The 27,911-nt window shown below is 38.1% G+C and overlaps 1 long non-coding RNA gene and 1 pseudogene across 3 annotated transcripts; one reads left to right on the forward strand and one right to left on the reverse strand.

Moving 5' to 3' along the window:
* The first annotated feature begins 216 nt into the window (after nucleotides 1-216).
* Nucleotides 217-5,450, forward strand: LOC110908676. 3 transcript variants are annotated; one of them, XR_002574786.2, is made up of 11 exons: nucleotides 217-342; nucleotides 434-534; nucleotides 933-1,073; nucleotides 1,602-1,634; nucleotides 1,964-2,019; nucleotides 2,463-2,647; nucleotides 2,713-2,781; nucleotides 3,232-3,285; nucleotides 4,392-4,449; nucleotides 4,544-4,633; nucleotides 4,822-5,450. It is a non-coding gene; the product is annotated as an uncharacterized LOC110908676 (long non-coding RNA). The 3 variants fall into 3 exon arrangements; XR_002574785.2 differs by having other exon boundaries at nucleotides 4,544-5,448; XR_002574787.2 differs by having other exon boundaries at nucleotides 2,463-2,603; nucleotides 4,544-5,448.
* A 5,956-nt stretch (nucleotides 5,451-11,406) lies between these two features.
* LOC110906956 lies at nucleotides 11,407-26,850 on the reverse strand (annotated as a pseudogene).
* Between the last annotated feature and the right edge of the window lie 1,061 nt (nucleotides 26,851-27,911).

The following is a 27,911-nucleotide window of genomic DNA, read 5'->3' on the forward strand; positions in this document are numbered from 1 at the left end:
ATTTCTTGAGTAAAAAAAAAAATCGATACAAATTATTTACAATGTATTCTCATCTGTACAACCTAATAAAAGCCTTAATTAGGGGACACATGTCCCCCTCCTAGGGCCTCTAAAGCTCATTTTCCCGCCAAAACTAGCATTCTCCTCATTTCCCTTGAATTAACCCGACACGGGATCCAGCAAGTAATTCGGGTCCTCAATCTTCGGTCCATATTTAAGAGAATTAACCCTGTTCTTCACATTCTCACAAACAAACGGCAACGGCGATTAGGGTTTCTACAGTTTCAATCTTACATCTCCCTCTCATTGCATCCCTAAATATCGTATGGCTTCGTCACCAAGGTATTAATCCCTCTTCCATCTATTAATCATTCTTGATTATACTTCCTTTTCTTTGCATTCCTTCAAATTTAACTTATCTTTCTATCCGAAGTGTTACGAATCTCATCTTCTTGATACTCATGCTCCACCTGCTATGAAACTCATCCTCTTCAATGTCGCAACATCTTTCGCTTCGATTTGTTCAAATCACAGGTACGGATCTAAGATTAAGTAACAATCATTGTTTATTTTGTTAAGATTTTTGTTGAATATAACTGTTTTGATTTTAGGGTTTTTGATTTGTGATTTTTTATTTGATTCCTTGATCATACTGATTTTTATTGTAAGTAACAGCGGTTATCCAGTTTCAGAATCGTACCCTAAAAACAATTGAAGAATGAATGGCTGAAAACCCTAAAATTGGATAGATATGTTTTCACCTTTTTTTCAGATTTTATGTTTTTTTAAATGTTATATATATACCTGATTCAGGTTCTAATGTGTTTTTTGCTATTGATGATATATTACTGTAATGTATTGCTGATCATATCCGGTTCTAATGTTACTTTCATGCTATATCATCATTTTCACATTCAATTGTTATTCACCAGGTTCAAAATGTTGCTTGAGTATAGGCATGAGGATAAGGCCGCTAAAAAGTAACACCATTTGAAAAAAGCCCAGGCCAAGTGTGAAGGAAAAAAACTGTTGAAGCAAAGAAGCCTATTGTTGTGAAAGATGGTCTCAATCAGGTCAACTATCTTATTGAGCGAGCGATATGTTTTTATTCACTATGTTGGTCAGCATACTTTCATTATCAATATAATTATACTATACTATTACTATACTATATTAATGGGAGATGGGAATGAACAGTGATATCACTACGTGTCTGATTGCTGGGCGGTTGGTGGTTGGTGGAATGTTGTGATTGGGCCGCGTTGTGTAAAGACAGCCACATGTTTATAAACCTTCCCACCTCCTATCAGTTTCCTTCCATTTGTAAACCCTTGCACACATCCAGAAAGAGAGAGATATGAGATACAATTGGCTACGTAGACATGCGTTGAGTGATAGAGAGAGATGAGAGTGACTAGACCGGTCATGATGGTTCTGTAGCGGGAACTGTCAGCCATTTAGGGCTAATTTCGATAGCATTTGACAAGGAAAACCTCTCTTTTCTTTGTTATTTAAGCAATAACAAGCTATGTTCTTTCCACCCCTTTTAAACACCATGAACTGCTTAGCTCAATTTTTTTTTTGTTTTTTTGCTTATTTAGGGTTTGCTGTGACTGATTCAATCAAGAACAGAGGTATGTTTGACTTACTCTATTGTTTTAGTTTACTGTTAATATAGTTAGGCTCTTATTTCATATGTTCTCCCATTCTCTATAAGCTTTGGTTCCACCACATATTCATCCATTTACACATAAACAATACCAAAGCAATGAAAAAAGCCCAGGCCAAGTCTGAATGTTAAATTTCATACCTAGGGGACAGATGGCATCCATCTAGGGCCTCTATTTTTTGTTTTCCTGCCTAAAACACTAATTCGTTTGTGTATCTGATGTGAACGACCCGTTTATGTTATTTGGGTTAAAAAATGCTAGGATGGATGATTGTTTTTGTTGATAATTTGTAGGTTTTGCATCTTTTTACAATGGTGGCGGCTATGGTTTTGATACGCTTTCTTCTGAGGTAAGTTTCATATAAAAGTGTAGAGCGATTAGTATTTACGCTTTAGAATGTGAAATAGGCTTAATATGTAGATGTTTTATATCGTTGATGAAATACCCGTATGTTTTTGGAAACATGCATTTCAAATTTGTTTGGCAAGAAAAAAAGAAAAAGATATCAACATTTGACCAGTACAAAACAATGAGTTTCCTGTTTGTTCAGATTCATATCAGTTTTATGTGATTGATTTTAAATACCAGTCGTATGTTTTAATAGGTTTTGCTTTTAAGTTTCACAGTCGTAAGTCTACGAGAAGAAAAAAAAACAGAGAGAAAAAAATCAAAATGCAAACCATGCAACGTCAGATTCTAATATACTTGACAAGATTGATCATTTGTGACTCACAACTATTTTGTTCATTTCTTTTGCAATTAAGTTTGAAATATTGATTTTGTTTCTTCTAGGTGTTTCTGACCGTATGGGTCATGAACTTACTGCTGCGGATGTGTCAATTGTTGTTGTTGTTGATATCATATTTTCTAGACTAGAAGAGGCTTCTTTATCTGAACATGGAAGCAACATTGCAGCAAAGACCCTGCGACAATGTACAAAATCCAGAAACTTATCCAAAAGGACACAATGCTAAAAAGTATGTTCATTATTTTCAATTTTGTTTTATAGAATTTGAAACATATTTTTTGTCGTTTTTTACAGCCAAGCCCTGTTGGAGTTTTTTACAGCCAAACCCTGTTGGAGAGACGACGTCTTACATACCAGACATAGGTAAGCTTTGTCTGCCCATGTAGAATAGGGATGAGCAAATGGCACCAGGTACAAGTACCGATTTTACTGAACCGAAACATTTTCGGTACCCATTCGGTAACTTTTGATGTTTTCGGTACCGGTTTTTGGGGATTTTCGGTACCACTTGGTACTGAGGTCATCCCTAATGTAGAATGTCTCAGGTTTCTCTTAGCTACCTACATAACAGAAGGGCAGTTTTGGTTTGGTTTTCTAAAGACAAGTTACTCCCAAATAACAAAGTTATAGTAAAATTGGGATGCTGCACTGTGCTTGCCAATAAGAAACCTCTTAATGCTTCAATGGGAAGTGGTCTATTAGCATTTTGCACTTATTTGTTCATTAATAAATTGCCTCTTGACATTGACCAACGAGTATGAAATGAGAACTGGTCAAAGCAACCAGCTGACTACTAATTTTTGTCTTTTGCAGGAAGAATTTGACCAATTGTTCTTACATCCATGTCGCATTAGGCATGAATCAACTGTAAGTAGTGCTATTTTATGTCCTATAACTGATTATCCTTCCTAATTAGTCTTGGCAATGTTGACCCGTTTACTTATGAATGTATCTATTTAGGTTATGGTTTATCTTAAACGGGTCAATAACATTTTAAGCTAGAAGGGCTTAAATGGGTCAAATGAATCAAACAGGTTGAAATTCGTCCAGTGTATATATTTTTAATTTATACAAACAAACAAATATACCCAGTAAATTCTCACCCATACAACCCCCTAATCGTTTCTTCAAACATGATAATGTTATTTTTATAATATTTCTTTTATAATCATAAATAACACGTTGATTTTAAAAATAAAATATATATAAAATAGATTAGGAAAAAGGTTTGCGGGTCAACCAGCACAACCTGTTCCAACCGTACTAAAAATTGACATGTTTCAACCCGTACCCCTAACGTGGCTGACTGTTGATAAACATCTCCTATCCTTTACCTGCATTTTCTCTTTTATATTGTAATCATGTTGGTGCTGGCCTCCCTGTTATAGCATCATTAAACCGTATTATTTCATCCGAAGATGAAGTTACTCAAATAGTTGTGGACTTGAGTGGTAATCAAATTTGAACAACTAATAACTTACATTTGTTAGGAACTTAGGATTGCTCTAGCTGTGATTTTCGACAAAATTAATGAATATTTTAACATCTCTTTTTGGAGCCAATTATTTGGTACTTTGGGCTATGTAATGAGTGAGGTAGAAAATGGAAAACCATTCAGTGAAGTTGTTAAAGCTGCTAAAGACCTTGGCTATACTGAACCAGGTTAAATTTATTATACTTTGTTTTTAAAGAAATCTTATGCTACTAAAACATGTTATTTTTTTGAAGGAGGTATTTGAAGATTAGATTGAACTATAATCAATTTATTCATTTTGTTAACTAACCATTGTCAATTTGTCATCATCTAATTGGTGATTTTAATGGCTCTTGAATGGTAATATGAGTTCAACTTCATGCGTTTTGAAGCGTTCATTATTATTGGACTGTGATGTGGGATTTGCTTTCATTACCTATACGCATAATTTTTTGATAAACTATTTGTTTAACTCTTCACTTTGAACTAATGACAATAGGTAGTAGCATTGCTGAAGCTGATGTAGGAAATTAGTGAAGCAAAGAAATGGAGCTACTGTAAGTTCCCCTCTCTTTTTCAGTTATCTTTTAATTCTTTTCAATAGTTGTCCTGTATTTCATTGAGGTACTCATTGGCCAACATAATAAATAGGTGGATCAAGTAACGGGTCAAAATTGACAAGCATTCAAAGGCTCTTGCATCAATCATCTAGATGTCAACTTTACTGAAATAGATGCAGAGGTCTATTTCTATATAAAAAACTGGCATGTGTTGTATTTAACTAGCCTTGCAATATGATTTTATAATTTTCGACTGTCATGCAAAACAATCCGTTGTTGTCACAAAACTAGGAATCAAAACACTGTCATGTGTCGTATTATTATGGCCAGCTTTATGATAAGACTATTTGTTTGAGTATTGGTTTTCAGCCAGGGTTATTGTTCTTAGAAATGGAATTGTCGTACATACCCTGGTAAGGTTTCAAGATCTTGGAGGAAAAGACAATTTTAGCACCAGGAAGCTAGAATTCATTGCAGCATGCATTTTGCTTCAGCAGGTTGCGTTTTGAATGTTGCTAATGGGTCAAACAATGGATCCAATTTTGTTCAGATTGTAGCTTCATACCATGCATTTCACTCGCCGCCGATCCTCATGGGCTCATTCCCTTTCTAGATCTGAATGGATCGCCACATTCCCGTTCTTTTACCGCGGTACACGACTCAATAGTTGCCCAAGATCTAACGAAACAATCACATTTGGTCGTCGATTCTTCTCCAACGGAAGTCCAACGCTGTTGCCGCTGAACACCAACACTACCAAAGGTTGTAGGGAGTTGAAGTACAGGGTGATTAGAGAAGATTGATATAACGTTAGTTGGCCACATACCAGAGAAGACTTGATGGAGCTTAACTAAAGCTAATGGAACTGAAGTTGTAGAGAACAGGATGAAGTGATAGAAACAAGATTCTTTCATTTAGTCTAGAAATGATTTGTTATTTAGTTTTTTGTTATGTATTTTTTATGGTAGTCTAATGTCTCAATAGTTCTTTGCTACTGATATTTTCTTTATAAATTAACTATATAAATGGTTTGACTTTAGAAAAAAAAAAAAGAAGTAATTAGTTTTCTTGGTAACCAACACTTCACTGCCAGTTTTCACTTCAACATGAGTCCTTTACGCTTTTTACAGGTATATTGCGCTACCTTTAGCAAACTGGTATTGTATCAACCTTGGTGTTCACTTTAAGAAGTTTCTTATTTGTAATATTTAAGAGGTTATATGTATTAAATTTACATTTCGGGTGAATTTCAATACTTTCCACTCATTGCGGATTATAGAGAGCATAACCACAGTAATCGAATCATTCAAAAGTAAATGGATGAAATTGCCACGGTAGAGGTAATTATGATATGGTAGAGTAAATGGCCGAATCGTAAAAAGGTGATGTAGGTTGTCCACTTTTTTGTTTTGATAACATAATTTTTCCCTCTTCAAAAATCAATAATTAATGTCACAACTGATTTTTGCATATCGCTTATTAAATAAAAGTTTTCATTATTGAAAATAAATTATACAACCCATGTAACAGCCAGTTTTCACCCATGGGTAGTTGTATGTTGCTTTATCAAGAGTAAAAACAAGACGTGGAGTCAAAATACTAATATTAGGAAAATTGCTGTAAACCTTCAAGTAAAACAAAAAATGTGGTCATCAAATATAAACAATCAAACCTCTTGAAATCGAATAATATAATCTCTATGTACAATCTGAAGAAGCACAAAATCTGTTAACATATTACGTCATGCAATTTTAGACTTAGTCGCGTCGCGTGCCTCATGCACGTTAGTCACCTTATGTAATTATTATAGTGTATTTGTTGTGGGAGAGAATTGATTCAATAGTTGAAGTAGGTTCCTAGGTGTTTTTATAGTGTTTTCTTTAAAACCGTTGGTTTTCATTTTCTTTTAGTCTACCTTTCTACTTGAAAAATTTACTTCGATTGAGCTTATTTGCAGACTTATTTCATGTTAATTTCACATGTCGAATCATCGCACACAAGAAAAACAGTGCATGCTTTACCAAAGAGAAAAGCTATTGTTTCTACATCTAACACCCCCGACACCAAATGCTGCTCTAATCAAGTTTGTGAATGTTATGATGCCCAGGTTTGGTACGCGGAATATATTATGTCATTTAGATCACATCAAAGACCCAAATACAAGTCAGACTTCTACTTGGTTTTTTTCTTTAAAGTTAACATTGGGGGTTGTATTTCGTTAGTAATACGGTATTCGGTTTATGTTTTCATCTATGTTTGGTATCCGTAAAATTTCATATGACATCTGTTCGATACACTTATAATTAATGTAAGTTAAATTTTTCCAAACCTTGAAAGCATATTATTTTGTCATTCCATTACTCATATTATTGTTTCTTTTTATTTTAGTTTTTACAATATTTTTCATTATGTCACTAATATATTTTACAATAGGTTTAGTGTAGTTCGATGGCATGATATTATTCAAGCCGAACATATTTCGTTATGTGATGATTGTTTTGTCAAGTGGTCAAAAACGAATGCACAGTTATTGCTTACGAGGCTCCAGCAAGCAGAAGTATTAGAGAAATAACATTTTTATTGATATTATATCATTTACTTATCTTTTCTGTTTCATTTATATTGATACTATGTTTGATGTTTTGTATTTACTGTATCAACTTCAAGCTTCAATAATAACTATCGCCATTAGCATATTTTCGTTATGATCATAATACACGTATAATAAGTTCACGTGTACAGTTTCTTTATGATCAATAATGTATTTTTTTTCTAAAAGTAACAAACATATCATTTTTCAACACCGCGAAATTCGCGGGTATTAGCACTAGTAAATCATAATCATCTCAACCAAAAAAATCAAAAGCCTATGTATGATTCAAAATCTTTGATTCGGTGACTCACGTTCCTCGTTAACAATCCAATTTTTGGCAAGCCCAATTGTTCCATATTCAATTTAATAGATTATGAGATCACGTTCATCATAAACAATCCAGTTCTGCCGCCTTCGACTTAATGTTACGAGAAACAATCCAATCCATTTCAAGAACTAGGTTCATCATAGACGATCCGGTTTCGACGACTACGACTCAACTGTTCTAGAAACAATCCAATCTACTTCCACTCAATCGGTCTTAGCGACTTCGATTATGGGAGAACTGATATTGGCGACTTATATTTCGATAGAACTAACTTACTTTCAGAAATAATCCAATCGACTTAATCGATTATTATTGTTCATTAAATAATCATCTGGGCATAACCATCAATTCCACTTAATCAAACTATTTTAGCAAGATCGTATGTTTCAATCTTGTTTGGCAGTATGATTTTGGCAAACATGTATGTTTCAGTAAGGAATTAGAAAGTAGTTGTAACCTAATAGTTCATCAAAGTAACTTCACAACCTGGTAATTGCGCAAGATTGAAACGGTAAATAAAACTCGAGTGACTTTAAAGAAACGAAAAAAGATTGAGTGACTTTAGTGGAACAAATGTTAAATCTGGTTACTATTTTATAAAGTTACCCCTTTCCCATATTAATAAAGAGAGTATCGTGTTAAAAAAACATGATATAAAGTTCGCAATCAACAAGAACACAAGATCAGAAACTGTTATTAACCCAGGAGAACGGAAGATTACAAACTCAACTGATTCAGACTATACAAACACTAAATCTCTCAATCTCTCAACAACAGAAGATCACCACCACGATAATCTCTGATCAATCAATAGAACTTACGGTAAGAAGAATCACTGATACAATACGAATCAATGAACAAATCAAGAAACCGTAATGAACTTTTAAGAGAGAGAAAACCAGAGAGAATGATATGAAAATATCTCTGAACTGAAAAAAACAATCTCAATAATGCAGTGAATACTTGTTATATCGAGGACCTGTACCCGGGTTGTTAATTGGTTATAACAACCCGGCCTTCATTTCTCTGTCTTGAGCCCAGCAAAGAATATCAGCAAAAGCCCAGCAACTCAGGAACCAGCAACAAAGCCCAGTCAGCCCAAAGTCAACCAGCAGTCATGCATAAAAAATATAAGGACATTATTAGTAGAACATTGTTAATAAACTGATTAAACTGAAGATGTTAAATAACTAATTTAATAGTTATTATTATTATTTGTTATTATTTTCAACACCCCCCCCCCCCTCAGTTTAATAACCAAAATTCAACTAAAAAGATTATGCAGACAAAGTTTTAAACACAAATCATTATGTTGTCCAATCAAGAGACCTTTTGTTGACACATCTGCAATTTGACCCTTTAAATCAACTCCCAAAGTTTTTATTACACCTTTTGATATCAGATCCCTTAAGAAGAATAAATCGATTTCAAAATGTATATCACTTAATAAGAACTTTGATACAAGAACATGAACAGATTTAACGAACTGCACTAAAATAGCCTCTCAACTCACCAGCAGATCATCTACACGATGATCTGTACTCTTTGATCTATACTACGAACGATGATCTAAACATAAGATCATCAAGAACAGTATGATCTATCAACCCCTAAGAGATAGAAGGAAAGGAACCAGAGATAAGAACTTTGATAAGTGCAACTGATACAACTATGAAGAAAGAGAAAATATATGTGATATATAAATGAACGAACTGATAACTCTGATCCGAGTTATATAACTCTTCTCGCCTCAACTTTTAATTCGGACAAAAGACTAATAAGCCATAAAACCTAACCTGTGGCAGCACACGTGACTCGATATTCAGACTTAGCTATAAACCGAGATATTGTGGCCTACCTTTATCTTTTCAACGAAATTAACAAGTTACCGAGAAACACACAAAACTCGGTAACAGGTTTCCTAGATATTAAACATTTTCCTTTTTGTTAAAAACTTTGAAAGCAAATAATAAAGCATTTGTTCACTCAAAACGAAGAACATAATTGAATTACAAATTTCCACATTAGAAAGAAGTTTAACAACTTTCTACAACAGATAAAGAAACCAAATCAGAAACCACATTCTGATTAAATGAACCACACAGTTCAGTAAGCATATCAAACACACACCTGATTAGACACCAATGAATCAGGAAAATGCAAATTTCTAATCAAATAATGAATCACACGATTCAAAAAACAAATATGAAAAGAAACGGATTCATGTCAACAACTTGTCGAGAGAGTAATACAACATATTCAAATAATAAAGAATCATATGATTGTATAACAAAACTATCCGATGTCATATAAAAATCACACGACTTTTAAGAACTAAGACAAGACTTGTAAACATGAGTATCGAACAACAATAACCAACTTTAAACTTGTAGAAACAAGGAACGATACTCAAATACAATAAATCTCTAGCCAAAAAACAACAAGAAACTCTCACAAGTCAACCCTACATATTATCACACGACAACCTATACAAAATCTACAAGAACCAAGCAGGTCAACTCAATATGTGAAACCCTAGATACTTTGGGAACAAACTGTACGAGAGCTACAAAAAAATCTTACGAATCTCCCACAAAATACAAAGCAACTCTCAACTTGGACCATCAACATGATGATCTACATTCGTCAACACTTAGATACAACAGATTTCTAATAAAAAAACCTAAATCTATGATGCGTACTCGAGAAGCTAACAAGCTATAGAGAGAAACAAGATTCAAGAAACAAATCTGACAAAACCTAGAATCACACGATTCTACACATCAGACAACAAATTACAACTAAAAACACTTGGTTGAATAAAAAACAAAGAACGTTTTCAACAAAAAAAAAAAAAACATCCCACCAACCAGAGAAATAAACAGGGCTGTAACAGACTAACACGTATTCGAGAATAATCTTCACAACATTACTGGTTAAGACACATGAACCACATGGTTCGACTAACCAAATAAGAAGATTTTACACAATACAAAGAACAGATAGAAACCAACACTACGATCTAACGGGACAAGACCCAACAACACGAAGAATCTACAAACGACCCTAGACCAGTGTGGAAGAAACACCACCTAGACCAGTGAACTAACATCACTACGGTAGGCGATGAAGTCTCACAGAGACGAATAAGAAACAAATAAGATCACCAACACAATGATCCTACACAAACCTCACCACGGTCGGACTCCAAACACGAAGAATCCAAGACCAGCGAGATAAAGACAAAGGCTATCGAAGAACATATCTTCAAGATAGTATAACCTTTACAAGATCTACATTCAGTCTCACCCATACAGATCATCAACACGACGATCTGCTTTAACTCTCAATAAGACTTAACGGACACACTACAGATCTGAACATACAAGAATAAGTAATGCGCCCTAAATCTCGGTTTCAATACAAAACCCTAGAGAGAAACAATGCGACGAGAAAGAAGAAAATATCTCACTTGAAAAACAACCAAGAACCATTTATAAGTATCACACTCTTAGAATCAAAGAACATGTTGATCATGGCCCAACATGTATGAACAAATCATTTAGAAACAAAATAACCATGTGCCAATAACAAAATTCAAGATTGTTACTACTAGCAATTAGGATCAACAACAAAGTTCAACACACATAGAGCATAGCACAAAGATTGAACTAATAGTGCATTGAAATAGGTAATCAACCTCACAACGCATTTAGACAATCAAACTGCACATGCCAAACTTGTAAAAACAATCGATTACCAATCGAAAACTTCATATTTAACAGACAAAACACACCAAATTTCACAACACTTTAATCACAATAACAAACCCTAATAGTAAACCTGTTCCAGGAGCCAGATAGTAGGATCGTCACTCTAATGGTGCCAACCCAAGTCTTAGCACAGGAGCCAAACACAACCAGAAAAGACAATAGACAGATACAACACAAGAATACACACAATCAAGACAACAAATCACAAAATATGCAACAGAGCGTACCCTCTCTATGTCCCAATCAACAAACCGGCCCAACTACTCCGGCAACAGTAATGCCTAATGCAAGAACATAATTAAAAAATTGAAGAAAAGAATAACACGACCTGATGCGTATAACTCCAAGCAATCAGTCTTGTAGCCTTCACTTAGGGCTACAAGTTTCTGATAGAAGAAACAGCACCAAAGAATCTGTTGGTTTGCCATGTAATCTTCGTGGATTACAGAGACCAATGAGATACATTTCCTTCACATAAGTATCCTCTCCATTTGTTTTCCTTGGAGCCTTTGCAGCATCGGCTTCTGAAATAGCATATGCCATTTATACAGATCTATCACCAAGATCAACCATCCCGACAGTCTGTGAATATTTCTTGCCTAACTTTTCCAGAAGATAAATTATGAACACCCATTGATAAGCACCTTCTTGAGTTCCATCCAAAACAGTTACCTAATCATCCTCCGACTTGAGGCTGCTCTTAACTTTTAGAACATCTTTCACAGCTTGCAAAATTCGGTCAGATGCATCAACTCCCAACTGTCTCAGACCTGCAGTTGCCCAACTTTCACAGGTGTATTTTCGCGCATATTTTGTAGAACAACCTTTTCTGCTTTCTCTAGTAGAGGAAGAAGAGAGTCTGCAGTGGTTATATAACGACCATCCTTGTTGACTTCAGCACTGGTCAAAGATGATTTTGTTTCAAGAGTACGGACCGTTTTCCTGCTTCTCACGTCCCATAACATTACTCCCCCGGAATCAGTGCACGAACTTAATATTGTTGTAACACCTCGGAAAAAATTCCGTCCAATAATGTCTTGACACGTGTCATAAGGTTCCGGTATGTGAAAATATACTTTAGAGGGACTAAAAGTGACAAACGGTGAAAACTATGGAACGTAAGGGTCCAAAGTGTCAACAATGGATAGATAGACTCTATGATAACCCTACATAATGTTCATAACCTTAAATGGATGGTTCATGGATCATACGACGCGGAAATTGCACAAAAGTGAGGAATTACAAACTATAGGGGGCAAAAGTGTCAACATGTTGAATTTATACCTCTGAGTGAACTTTTGGCAGACCCGAAGCTTTATAATGCTAAAATATACTCACTAGAATATGTGGTTAAAATTCCGTGAAGTTTCGATAACGTATGAGAAAGTTATGGCCAAAACCGTACTTGAGGGGCTAAAAGCGTCAACGTCGAATTTCATGGCTTTTCGGTTGAGCGCAAAGTTATCCGAGGACATTACCATGTAGGTAAATGTCCCAAGGTTCTTAAAAACCAAGTTTGGGGGTTTACGGGTCAAGATAAGAGGCCGAAACATCGCGTGCAAGTTTAGGGACCAAAGCTGCCAAGTTTGTAAATAGTTTGGCTGATCAGCAGGTCAGGCGACCCGCCTGGACAGGCCCAAGCGGGCCGCGTGGGACTACCAGTAACAGAATTCGCGAAAATGGGTTATTTGGGTCCGAATTTGAGTGTGTAACAGCTGTTTTTCACCTCCAATTGCTCCAATAAAAATGCATGCATGGCTAGGACAACAGTAACCTCTGAATTCAGCTTTAAATCAGTTCACAAGACCATTTCTTGGGCATTTGCAATTGTGATCAAGAACTCTTTCAACTCTCAAGAACTCTCAAGACTCTCTGGAGCATTCCTGGACATCAAGGTCGATTCTTAGTGTTAACTAAGCTTCAATAGAACCTTTGTAAGCTCCTAATTTAGTCTATAATTCGTTCTTGCATAGTTTAATTGCTAAAAGTCAAACTGTTGTTCTTATACTTTGACTTTCTGATTAAACGAGTTTTACTCAGTCATTTCTCAAATTGAAACCACATATATGTTGGTACTTATGTGGGAAACAAACCCTCAAAAGGGTATTCTCTGATTCCCACTTTATGCATGCTAATTGTCGAGTCAAACTTGTTTCTAAAAAGTCAACAGAAACGGTTTTTGTGAAAAATAGCTTAAATGGTAATGTAGATGACATGCAATCTGTTTGATCATCATAGATAGCTTTATAATGAATATAAGAATGTGTTTTACCATGATCAACTCGACAATCTTTAGTATAGATACGAATCGGAATCGAAAGTCTTGTAAAACGACTATTTCGTAGACTATCGATTCGGATTCGTACATGCATGTTTGAGATCTGTATTGGAGAGTATTTTTGACCATTTTTTATTTTGGTAAAACTTTCTGGAATTTTTGTTGTTTGAGTCTATGCTTAGCCGATTCATTTGCATGTTTCCGATTATGCTTAAAGTTGACTATTTTGCCCTTTTTGATATAAAACGTGATTTTTGGAAAAGTGAAAGAGTAGAAATATTTATTTCTAATATATAAACTTGCACCGAAAATTTCGGATCAGTTGGTGGTCCAGATTGTGAATTATGGCCATTAGCGTAAAACTATGTTCTTAAGTTACATAAACGGCACATTTCGCATATAACCCATTTCAGGCCAGGTTTTGATACAAAACTTTTTACCCACTGATGTTATATAATATTTTGGGATTTTTGATGATTTTTATTTAATTGTTGGCTGGTCGTATCTTAGATCGCTTAGTTATTTCGGTTTATGTCGGTTTTGACCGTTTAGGCCATAAAATGAGTTTTATGCATTCTTTTGACCCGAAACCTTTTCCTACTGATTTTATATGTTAAATAAATTATTTTAAGTATTCTGGAAATATAAAAATCCCAGATTTATTTTGAAAACCCGGAAACGGCGTTAAATCGCATTTTAAGCATTTTTAGCGCATAGTAAGCGTTATACTCATTTTAAACATATAGGACTTATACCTACTGATATAATTAGCATATTTTCATATAATAACAGTAAGTATAAGTATATGAACTCAGGTTTCCAGTTTTGGCATTTTTAGCCCTTGTGAATTTACTAAAATACCCCTATGGTGCATAGTTTGATTTTAAATGTTAAGCTTGGTATATGGGTCATACCCTACTGTTATAATATGTTAAATGAAGTATATTTACTGTATAAACCAGACCCGAAACTAAGATTTCTAATTTGACTCTTTTATAATCTTTTAAATGACCAAAATGCCCTTATAAGGCATAAATTGAGTTTAAAATTATTCCGGGCAATATAGAACATAACTTACTGATGTTATATCATATTTAAAGCATATTATCTCAGGGAACTTGCATTTGACTCTTTTGGCTACCCGTAACGCCCTTTTTGCGTTCGGTTCGGTTTACGTAACTAGTTTGCGTAAATTGACCGAAACGGGTCAAACGTTATCATCTTTATCTCAAAATCCAGAATGTATTTAGTATACCTATATTATACAAGTATTCAAACTTTTCGGGTCTAAATCACATTCTATCCGGTCTTTCGCTTAATCGTGCGCTTGTACCGTATCATCCTTAAAACTAACCGGTCAAGCTTAGGCTTAAATAAAAGACCCGTTAGAAATCTAATAGGTTATTATAAACCTTTGTTCCAAATTAGGAGGCCCAGTAAAAGCTACCTACACTTACTGTTTGTGATTCATACTTGCTCAGGTAAATACATTTTGACTTATTTTCCCTATACGGGCTTGGGGTACGGTATTTAAAATACCGCTTGATCGGGCGCGCAAGTCCTGCACCTTATGGGTGTACAGTCTTGAATAGCTTGTGCGACTCGTTTAAACAGTCTTGTCTTACTTTAGGCTTTGGGGGGTTATTGACCGTGTCCCGGATATCCTTGGCATTATCTTACGAGATGGCCACGACCAGAACACGGGGTGTAGGCGTACACCCGGCGTGTATAACTCTTTAATGTGGTGTGTTATTTAACCTTTAGCCCGGACAGCAGATCCCGGGCCACCATAAGTACGGGTACATGTAAATCGTTCACAAGTTTATATTGCATAAATATCCCAAGTTAATAAAAGTATTTATGCCTTGTGCATTTAAATCAATTTTCAACCATTTTTAAAATGAGTCAGTCGATTTGTATTTACCAGTGTAAACTGACGTATTTTTCCCAAAAGGTTAAGTGCAGGTACTATACGAAATAGGCTGGCTGTTTCCTAAGAGCTTCCACTATAGTCTCGCAAGCTCGGACGACAAATAACTATTGAACAATTTATTCTTATTTTTATTTGATCCGCCTGTGGATCCGTTTCAACTACTTATGATGTTTATTATGTCATTTTAATTAAAGTTGAAACGTATCTATTATGCTTCCGCTGTGCATTATTATATTGTGTGGTTTGTCTATGACGATGCCAACTACGTCACTGAACCCCACACCGGGCCCACCGGTGACACGTGGAAATCGGGGTGTGACAGGTTGGTATCAGAGCCAACGCTGAGTGAATTAAACACTAGTCCTTTGTGTTTAATCTCAGTTACACAATTGCACAATCCTCGATTTTCGAGTCTAGACAAAGAACTTAGGAAATGTTCGACATTTCGTTTATTTCATCTTTATTTTTATTATTAGCTTTGTCTTATATATTTGTTGTGCAACTTGTTTAATTTTTGACAGGTTCATCATGCCGCCACGTATGCGAGGACGAGGAGGATTCGCCACATCACATGACCACGAGGCAGGACCCTCACACAGGCGAGCCCCATCAGCTTCGCACAACACTGCAGCCCATGATCTTTGGAGATCATTCGCCGAGCCAGCCAGGCACTCGGTATCTTTGAGCACCTCACCATCCCTACCTCACTCCTATGGGCCACATTCTGAAAATGGGCCCCATGACTCCCATGGATCTTTCATTCCATTACACCAGTCACCTCACCATTACCCAGCACCAGCTTATCAGGGCCTGTATAACCCTGATGCTTACTTGGACGAGCCAGTGGGTCATAACCCACTAGGACCTGAAGACCACTTCTCTGGTGGTAACGAGATGGAGGTCGACGAGGACACTGACCCTTCCCTGCCACCGTCCGGCACGCCTAACCATCCCATTGAGATATCGGATGGGTCACCATACAGGGGATCACCATTCAATGGTGTTGATAGCTATGAGGAGAGGTTCAGGCAGCACGATTGGTATTACACCCCCAGCCAGCACAACTCTCCCATGCTCCAGTCTCACCATCGTTCTCCGGTGCACTCGCAGCACCACTCTCAGCAGCAGCAGCTTCAGCAGCCGCCTTTGCAGCAGGACCCATCTGAGGCCTTCTGGCGCGACGTGATTACTCCGTCGCCACCACCACCACCGGTTTTGCCTCCTCCGCCTCAGAGGCCACGGAGGAACGCGCGTATGTCTACGCGAGGAGGGATTCGCATTGCCACCCCTCGACATTCAGGTAGCGGCCGCTACTCGCCGCTCCACGAGGAGTCAGAGATGGGAGAGTCTCAGCATCCCGTCTCAGAGGTTACTTCTGCGACTATTGCGCCACTGCCGCCGCAGAACTTTGGAGAGCCCATTCCTGCGTATGCTAGCGCAGCGCAGTTCAACCCGTTCGGGCCGACTTTTCCTCCCGGTTATGATTATACGGGAGATCCCTACTGGTTAGCTTCAGGCTACAACCCTCTTAACCAGGAGAGTGCTTTTGGAGGTCCCTGGGGTACGGGACAACCAGCTTTTGGGTTCCCACCGCAGGGATACCAGCAGCCGCAGCCTCCACAGCCACAGCAGTATCAGCCACCGCCGCCGGCGCCAATGATGTCGCCACCGCAAGTCCAAGAAATCCTGCAAGGGATACACGACGTGCGACGGGAGTTGCAAAATGATCGCCGACACAACCGCGGTATGTTCAAAAAGATGGTTGACTTGATTAAGGGTAAGAGTAAGAAGGATTATTAAATCCTGTGTTGTTAGCTCTTTTACTCATGTCCCTGCGTGGACATTTATTCCTGTATTCTACCCCTGCGTGGGTATGTTTCTCTTATTCTACCCCTGCGTGGGTATGTTGTTCTGTTAACCCCTACGTGGGTTTGTTTTATTTTATTTGTTGTTGTTGTTATTTGTTTAGCCCCTGCGCGGGCATGTTATTCATGTTATTTGAAGTAAAGTCCCGTTTAGGGCAAAGATGTACTAGTACTTTATTTAAAATTTGAAATGGTTAATTTGAATTTCTCATCTTATTTATGTGCATGAATATAGTATTAAAATAAATGGAAAATATCAATTTTTATTTGATTTGCCATTTTAATAAGAACCTTAGTAAGGTAGAACCTAGCTTGAATGCCTTATTTACAGGCCTGGCCAATATGGTAAAACCTGGTTGAAAAGATTCAAATCTCTGTTAACGTCTGAGAACATGTTAGCATTCTTGACTAAGCGTGATTCGTAAAATCACACATGTCACCCTTTTTAATAAGTTATCTACAGATTATATCTGTACACAAGTCTGTTTATGACTTGATACCTACGGGTTATGACTATGTCATATAGTGGCAATTGTGGTTTATGACTCTCTGTCTAGTAAAGGATTATTTGTTTAATTATACAATGCTAATCCTATAAAAATCTAAATTTATAATTTAGTAAGTTGTCCGAAGTGACTAGGCCTATTGTGCCAATATATATATTTCATTCCATAATATAGTTGCTAATAAAAGCCTTGAATGAAATTAATTAAATTAACTATTATGGTTATTAATACCATGGTTAATAAATCGTCTAGAACGATAATACTGTTAGGTTTATAAATAAGACCTTGTCCTTTTATGTAGCTTAAAGCTACAATGGCCAAATCGGAGGAGACCAACAGTCATTCTGGAGAACACCCAGATAATACCAGGATTCACGTCACTGGTGAAGAATTGCAAGCACTGATAGATAACGCTGTTGCCAAAGCTATGGATAGGCAATTCAGAGAATCTAGCGGTACTCGGAGTAGGACCCGAACAGTGTCGCACGTAAAGCCCAAGACTCATTCTGAGGCTCATAGTAAGCCACCTTCTAAAAAGAGTGAGCCGAAGAAAGATGAGGATGATAATCACTCCTCCAACCACAGCAGTATTCCTAAGCAAGAAGTCAAGCTGAATCATGATACGCACAGCAAGTCCTGTACGTACAAATATTTCGTATCTTGTAAACCCAGAGATTTTACTGGGGAAAAAGGAGCAGTAGATTGCATGACGTGGATTGATGAGATGGATACTGTGGTTGATATCAGCGGGTGTGCTGATAGGGACGTCGTGAAGTACGTGTCCCAGTCGTTCAAGGGAGATGCGTTAGCATGGTGGAAGTCACTCCTACAAGCTGCCGGTAAGGCCACTCTGTACGGTTTGTCTACTGGGGAAAAAGGAGCAGTAGATTGCATGACGTGGATTGATGAGATGGATACTGTGGTTGATATCAGCGGGTGTGCTGATAGGGACGTCGTGAAGTACGTGTCCCAGTCGTTCAAGAGAGATGCGTTAGCATGGTGGAAGTCACTCCTACAAGCTGCCGGTAAGGCCACTCTGTACGGTTTGTCACGGGAACAGTTTGTGGCCCTGATCAAAGAGAATTTCTGCCCGCAGCACGAGGTCGAAAGGATTGAATCGGATTTTGTATCTCTGGTTATGAAGAACCTCGATTGTCAAGCGTATCTTACTACGTTCAACACTTTATCTCGGTTAGTGCCTTATCTGGTGACCCCGGAGCCGCGAAGGATTGCTTGATTTATTGGGGGTCTGGCACCGGAGATAAAGGCAAGCGTCAAGGCTTCAAGGCCTACGACATTTAGATCCGTAGCTGATCTATCCCTCTCCCTCACTCAAGATGTAGTCAGACTGAGAGCTATGAAGAGCTCAGAGGAGAACAAAAGGAAACGTGAGGATGAAACCTCACGAAGATCTAAGAAACGACACAGAGGGAACAACGACCATAAGAAAGGGTCGGGGTTCAAGAAAGGAGATCAGTCGGGTGAAAAACCCAGATGCAAGAACTGCAAGAGACACCATTTTGGGAAATGTCGTTTGGAAGCGAAATCCCAGTCTCAAGAAAGGCGATGTGGAATCTGCAAGTCCACAGATCATAAAGCTGTGGATTGCAAGAAAATGAAGGATGCAACTTGTTTTGGTTGCAACGAGAAAGGGCATATTCGGCCCAACTGCCCAAAGAATGCGAAGAAAGCTGATGATGGGAAGAAGACTAATGCGAGAGTCTTCAGAATGGACGCCAAGGAAGCAGTCCTTGACGACAACGTCATTACAGGTACGTTTCTTGTAAATGATGTTTTTGCTAGAGTCTTGTTTGATTCAGGAGCTGATAAGTCGTTTGTAGATGATAAGTTTTGTAAATTGTTAAACCTTCCTGTTAAAACCTTAAGTGTGAAATATGAGGTGGAATTAGCCGATGGAACCATAGAAACCGCCTCGACTGTTCTAGATGGATGTGTTATATCCATTAGGAATCATTCTTTCCCGTTATCCTTGCTTCCCTTTAAGTTAGCTGGATTCGATATAGTGATAGGCATGGATTGGTTGTCGGGTAACCAAGCCCAGATCCTGTGCAATAGAAAGCAAGTAATAGTTAAGACTCCATCTGGTGAGTCACTTACTATTCAAGGAGACACCCAGCATGGATTGCCGGAGCAAGTGTCCATGCTCAAGGCATCCAGATGCATGCAGAAGGGATGTGTCATTTATATGGCACAAGTTACCATTGATGAGCCGAAGCCGAAGATTGAAGATATCCCTGTTATCTCAGAATACCCTGAAGTATTTCCTGAAGAACTCCCCGGTTTGCCACCAGATAGGCAAGTGGAGTTTCGGATAGATATCATACCAGGCGCAGCAACTGTAGCAAGAGCACCATACAGATTGGCACCAACGGAGATGAAGGAGTTGAGGACGCAGTTGGATGATTTGTTAGCTAAAGGTTTTATTAGACCTAGCTCATCTCCTTGGGGAGCACCAATCTTGTTCGTTAAAAAGAAGGATGGGTCGATGCGTCTGTGCATCGATTACCGTGAGCTTAACAAGGTCACTATCAAGAATAGGTATCCGTTACCCAGGATCGACGATCTGTTCGATCAGTTGCAAGGAGCAAGCTATTTCTCCAAGATCGACCTGAGGTCCGGTTATCATCAGTTGAAGGTTAAGGACGAAGATGTGCACAAGACAGCGTTTAGGACGCGTTATGGACATTACGAGTTCCTAGTGATGCCTTTTGGGCTCACCAACGCACCAGCCGCATTCATGGATCTCATGAATCGCGTCTGCAAGCCTTATTTAGATAAGTTCGTCATTGTCTTTATTGATGACATCCTTATCTATTCGAAGAGCCAAGCTGACCATGAGAAACACCTTCGTTGTATTCTCAAACTTCTGCATCAAGAGAAGCTTTATGCAAAATTTTTGAAGTGTGAATTTTGGCTTCGAGAAGTCCAATTCCTTGGACATGTAGTAAGCGAGCGTGGTATCCAAGTAGATCCCGCGAAAGTAGAAGCAGTCATGAACTGGCAGGAGCCGAAGACTCCTACCGAGATTCGCAGTTTCCTCGGATTGGCAGGATATTATAGGCGATTTATCGAGAACTTTTCAAGAATTGCTGCGCCCCTAACTTCGTTGACTCGTAAGAAGATTAAGTTCGATTGGGGCCCTAAGCAGCAGGAATCCTTCGACATCCTGAAGAAGAAGTTGAGCAACGCGCCAGTGTTGACACTGCCCGATGGCATAGAAGATTTCATAGTATATTGCGATGCATCGCACACTGGTATGGGCTGTGTGCTCATGCAGAGAGGCAAAGTCATTGCCTACGCTTCTCGCCAGCTAAAGGTGCACGAGAAGAACTACACCACCCACGATTTGGAATTGGGTGCAGTTGTATTTGCTTTAAAGCTATGGAGACATTACTTGTATGGAACCAAGTGTATAATATATTCAGATCACAAGAGTCTTCAGCATCTGTTCAATCAGAAGGAATTGAACATGCGTCAAAGGCGATGGATGGAAACTTTAAATGATTATGACTGCGAGATAAGATACCATCCAGGCAAGGCAAATGTAGTTGCCGACGCCTTAAGCAGAAAGGAAAGGGTGAAACCGATCAGAATCAATGCCAAGCGCATTGAAATAAGAAATAATCTGAACGAAAGGGTGTTAGCTGCACAGAAGGAAGCTGTGTTGGAGGCTAACTATCCTGTGGAAAAGTTAGGAGTAACTGAGGAGCAGTTATCCTACGACAAAGATGGAATGCTACGACTAAACGGACGAATATGGGTTCCAGTTTATGGAGGACTTCGGGATGTTATCCTCCAGGAAGCCCACAGCTCTAAATATTCCGTTCATCCTGGAGCTGATAAAATGTACCAGGATTTGAAAGCAAACTACTGGTGGATTGGTTTGAAAAAGTCAGTAGCTGAGTATGTAGCTAAATGTTTGACTTGTGCGCAAGTCAAGGCTGAGCATCAGAAGCCGTCAGGTTTGCTTCAACAACCTGAAATTCCCAAGTGGAAATGGGAAATGGTGACAATGGATTTCATCACCAAGTTGCCGAAGACGAAAAAGGGAAATGATACCATATGGGTCATAGTGGATAGACTGACTAAGTCAGCTCATTTTCTACCCATCAAGGAGACGTATAGCTCCGATATGTTAGCACAATTATACGTCGATAAGATTGTAGCGCTACATGGTATACCTATATCTATTATCTCCGATAGAGATACTAGATATACGTCGCATTTTTGGAAGAGTTTCCAACAATCGTTGGGCACTCGTTTGAACTTTAGTACGGCTTATCATCCTCAGACTGATGGTCAGAGTGAGCGTACTATTCAAACTTTGGAAGACATGCTTCGGGCATGTGCGATCGACTTGGGTGGTAGTTGGGATAAGAACCTACCACTGATTGAATTCTCCTACAACAATAGCTACCATTCCAGCATAAAAGCTGCGCCTTTTGAGGCCCTATACGGTAGAAAGTGTAGATCGCCCATTTGCTGGGCAGAAGTTGGAGAAGTCCAACTGTCAGGACCAGATATCGTTTTTGAGACGACGGACAAGATAGTTCAGATTCGTGATCGTTTGAAAGCTGCCAGGGATAGGCAGAAAAGTTATGCGGATCCTAAGCGCAAAGATTTTCACTTCGATGTAGGTGATAAAGTATTACTTAAAGTATCGCCCTGGAAGGGTGTGATGCGATTTGGAAAGAAAGGCAAGCTAAGCCCGAGATATATAGGACCTTTAGAGATTATCGAACGTGTCGGGTCAGTTGCTTATAAGTTAAACTTGCCTGAAGAACTTAGCGCTATTCATAACGTGTTCCACATCTGTAATTTGAAGAAGTGTTTCGCTGACGAATCACTGGTTATACCGCATACAGATATACACATAGATGAGAGTCTGAAGTTTGTGGAAAAACCTTTGTCGATCGAGGATCGACAGGTAAAGAAGCTTCGAAGGAAGCACGTGCCTATTGTCAAGGTCAAATGGGATGCCCGTAGAGGTCCCGAATACACGTGGGAAGTGGAATCCACGATGCAAGAGAAATATCCCCATTTGTTTCAGTAAATCTCGGGGACGAGATTTCTTTTAAGGGGGTGAGGATGTAACACCTCGGAAAAAATTCCGTCCAATAATGTCTTGACACGTGTCATAAGGTTCCGGTATGTGAAAATATACTTTAGAGGGACTAAAAGTGACAAACGGTGAAAACTATGGAACGTAAGGGTCCAAAGTGTCAACAATGGATAGATAGACTCTATGATAACCCTACATAATGTTCATAACCTTAAACGGATGGTTCATGGATCATACGACGCGGAAATTGCACAAAAGTGAGGAATTACAAACTATAGGGGCCAAAAGTGTCAACATGTTGAATTTATACCTCTGAGTGAACTTTTGGCAGACCCGAAGCTTTATAATGCTAAAATATACTCACTAGAATATGTGGTTAAAATTCCGTGAAGTTTCGATAACGTATGAGAAAGTTATGGCCAAAACCGTACTTGAGGGGCTAAAAGCGTCAACGTCGAATTTCATGGCTTTTCGGTTGAGCGCAAAGTTATCCGAGGACATTACCATGTAGGTAAATGTCCCAAGGTTCTTAAAAACCAAGTTTGGGGGTTTACGGGTCAAGATAAGAGGCCGAAACATCGCGTGCAAGTTCAGGGACCAAAGCTGCCAAGTTTGTAAATAGTTTGGCTGATCAGCAGGTCAGGCGACCCGCCTGGACAGGCCCAAGCGGGCCGCGTGGGACTACCAGTAACAGAATTCGCGAAAATGGGTTATTTGGGTCCGAATTTGAGTGTGTAACAGCTGTTTTTCACCTCCAATTGCTCCAATAAAAATGCATGCATGGCTAGGACAACAGTAACATTTGAATTCAGCTTTAAATCAGTTCACAAGACCATTTCTTGGGCATTTGCAATTGTGATCAAGAACTCTTTCAACTCTCAAGAACTCTCAAGACTCTCTGGAGCATTCCTGGACATCAAGGTCGATTCTTAGTGTTAACTAAGCTTCAATAGAACCTTTGTAAGCTCCTAATTTAGTCTATAATTCGTTCTTGCATAGTTTAATTGCTAAAAGTCAAACTGTTGTTCTTATACTTTGACTTTCTGATTAAACGAGTTTTACTCAGTCATTTCTCAAATTGAAACCACATATATGTTGGTACTTATGTGGGAAACAAACCCTCAAAAGGGTATTCTCTGATTCCCACTTTATGCATGCTAATTGTCGAGTCAAACTTGTTTCTAAAAAGTCAACAGAAACGGTTTTTGTGAAAAATAGCTTAAATGGTAATGTAGATGACATGCAATCTGTTTGATCATCATAGATAGCTTTATAATGAATATAAGAATGTGTTTTACCATGATCAACTCGACAATCTTTAGTATAGATACGAATCGGAACCGAAAGTCTTGTAAAACGACTATTTCGTAGACTATCGATTCGGATTCGTACATGCATGTTTGAGATCTGTATTGGAGAGTATTTTTGACCATTTTTTATTTTGGTAAAACTTTCTGGAATTTTTGTTGTTTGAGTCTATGCTTAGCCGATTCATTTGCATGTTTCCGATTATGCTTAAAGTTGACTATTTTGCCCTTTTTGATATAAAACGTGATTTTTGGAAAAGTGAAAGAGTAGAAATCTTTATTTCTAATATATAAACTTGCACCGAAAATTTCGGATCAGTTGGTGGTCCAGATTGTGAATTATGGCCATTAGCGTAAAACTATGTTCTTAAGTTACATAAACGGCACATTTCGCATATAACCCATTTCAGGCCAGGTTTTGATACAAAACTTTTTACCCACTGATGTTATATAATATTTTGGGATTTTTGATGATTTTTATTTAATTGTTGGCTGGTCGTATCTTAGATCGCTTAGTTATTTCGGTTTATGTCGGTTTTGACCGTTTAGGCCATAAAATGAGTTTTATGCATTCTTTTGACCCGAAACCTTTTCCTACTGATTTTATATGTTAAATAAATTATTTTAAGTATTCTGGAAATATAAAAATCCCAGATTTATTTTGAAAACCCGGAAACGGCGTTAAATCGCATTTTAAGCATTTTTAGCGCATAGTAAGCGTTATACTCATTTTAAACATATAGGACTTATACCTACTGATATAATTAGCATATTTTCATATAATAACAGTAAGTATAAGTATATGAACTCAGGTTTCCAGTTTTGGCATTTTTAGCCCTTGTGAATTTACTAAAATACCCCTATGGTGCATAGTTTGATTTTAAATGTTAAGTTTGGTATATGGGTCATACCCTACTGTTATAATATGTTAAATGAAGTATATTTACTGTATAAACCAGACCCGAAACTCAGATTTCTAATTTGACTCTTTTATAATCTTTTAAATGACCAAAATGCCCTTATAAGGCATAAATTGAGTTTAAAATTATTCCGGGCAATATAGAACATAACTTACTGATGTTATATCATATTTAAAGCATATTATCTCAGGGAACTTGCATTTGACTCTTTTGGCTACCCGTAACGCCCTTTTTGCGTTCGGTTCGGTTTACGTAACTAGTTTGCGTAAATTGACCGAAACGGGTCAAACGTTATCATCTTTATCTCAAAATCCAGAATGTATTTAGTATACCTATATTATACAAGTATTCAAACTTTTCGGGTCTAAATCACATTCTATCCGGTCTTTCGCTTAATCGTGCGCTTGTACCGTATCATCCTTAAAACTAACCGGTCAAGCTTAGGCTTAAATAAAAGACCCGTTAGAAATCTAATAGGTTATTATAAACCTTTGTTCCAGATTAGGAGGCCCAGTAAAAGCTACCTACACTTACTGTTTGTGATTCATACTTGCTCAGGTAAATACATTTTGACTTATTTTCCCTATACGGGCTTGGGGTACGGTATTTAAAATACCGCTTGATCGGGCGCGCAAGTCCTGCACCTTATGGGTGTACAGTCTTGAATAGCTTGTGCGACTCGTTTAAACAGTCTTGTCTTACTTTAGGCTTTGGGGGGTTATTGACCGTGTCCCGGATATCCTTGGCATTATCTTACGAGATGGCCACGACCAGAGCACGGGGTGTAGGCGTACACCCGGCGTGTATAACTCTTTAATGTGGTGTGTTATTTAACCTTTAGCCCGGACAGCAGATCCCGGGCCACCATAAGTACGGGTACATGTAAATCGTTCACAAGTTTATATTGCATAAATATCCCAAGTTAATAAAAGTATTTATGCCTTGTGCATTTAAATCAATTTTCAACCATTTTCAAAATGAGTCAGTCGATTTGTATTTACCAGTGTAAACTGACGTATTTTTCCCAAAAGGTTAAGTGCAGGTACTATACGAAATAGGCTGGCTGTTTCCTAAGAGCGTCCACTATAGTCTCGCAAGCTCGGACGACAAATAACTGTTGAACAATTTATTCTTATTTTTATTTGATCCGCCTGTGGATCCGTTTCAACTACTTATGATGTTTATTATGTCATTTTAATTAAAGTTGAAACGTATCTATTCTGCTTCCGCTGTGCATTATTATATTGTGTGGTTTGTCTATGACGATGCCAACTACGTCACTGAACCCCACACCGGGCCCACCGGTGACACGTGGAAATCGGGGTGTGACAATTGTTTGGTCACTGTGGAGCCATGCAGCAGTCCTGACATAACCTGGAGAATGCTCGATTTCTCTTGGAGGTGCATCTGGTCGATTTAAATCAAATATGCGAAGTTTTTTTCTCAAAACCACCGGTTAGCAGAAAATGTGTATCCTCAGAAAAAGAACAAGCTCGAACAATGTGTTTCTGGTCAAACGAGTGCAGCACATCCCTAGTTAATGCATCCCATAGTTTCGCTGAGAAATCAGCCGACGCTGATGCAGCACGCAGAGTGTTTTTATCTAAGCAACAACTCCAAACCGCGCCTTTGTGCCCCTCAAAGGTTCTTATCCAGTCTCCAGTTTCACCATTTCTAAGCATGGGAGTGGGATCTTTGCTGGCACTAATGAGAAAAAAATTCATCAGGAGTGATGGAACTGTAGAACAAATCCACTACAGGCCGAGAATGACCATGACACCCGAGAGAAACAGCGACCTTCTTCTTGCCCATAATCTCTCACACAAAAACCCTAATTATCTTATCTGAACGCGGATTGATCGGAAAACCCTAGAATCGACGATTGATCCAAAAAGCGGGGGCACAGCGATAGTTGAATATCGAAACTGAAATCGGAATCGAACAAGAAAGAAATGGTATGATAAAGCAGCGATCAACAATCGATCCAACAAGATGAAACGCTCCTCCTTGCTGCTACTGATAGACTACTGCGAACAGGGCTAGGTGCTGCAATGGGGGTTTCTGGTGTGATGAGAATAACAGATCTCTAGCAAGGGTTTCAAATCTGTAAACCCTAATCACAAGATAATCAATTAACACAGCGGAAGAACAGGAGAATCATTCTCTATCACAGACCAGAGCCTTGAGCTCTGATACCATGTTAAAAACATGATATAAAGTTCGCAATCAACAAGAACACAAGATCAGAAACTGTTATTAACCCAGGAGAACGGAAGATTACAAACTCAACTGATTCAGACTATACAAACACTAAATCTCTCAACAACAGAAGATCACCACCACGATAATCTCTGATCAATCAATAGAACTTACGGTAAGAATCACTGATACAATACGAATCAATGAACAAATCAAGAAACCGTAATGAACTTTTAAGAGAGAGAAAACCAGAGAGAATGATATGAAAATATCTCTGAACTGAAAAAAAAAACAATCTCAATAATGCAGTGAATACTTGTTATATCGAGGACCCGTACCCGGGTTGTTAATTGGTTATAACAACCTGGCCTTCATTTCTCTGTCTTGAGCCCAGCAAAGAATATCAGCAAAAGCCCAGCAACTCAGGAACCAGTAAAAAGCCCAGTCAGCCTAAAGTCAACCAGCAGTCATGCATAAAAATACAAGGACATTATTAATAGAACATTGTTAATAAACTGAAGATGTTAAATAACTAATTTAATAGTTATTATTATTAGTTATTATTTTCAACACATCGCTATTATTTTTGTATTATTTTAATGAAAAACTAACCAACCCATTTTGTACACACACTACTAGCCAATAGGATTGTATCAACTCATTTAACCCAATAC

This window comes from Helianthus annuus, chromosome 14 (genome assembly GCF_002127325.2).
Source record: "Helianthus annuus cultivar XRQ/B chromosome 14, HanXRQr2.0-SUNRISE, whole genome shotgun sequence".
Classification (NCBI taxonomy): domain Eukaryota; kingdom Viridiplantae; phylum Streptophyta; class Magnoliopsida; order Asterales; family Asteraceae; genus Helianthus; species Helianthus annuus.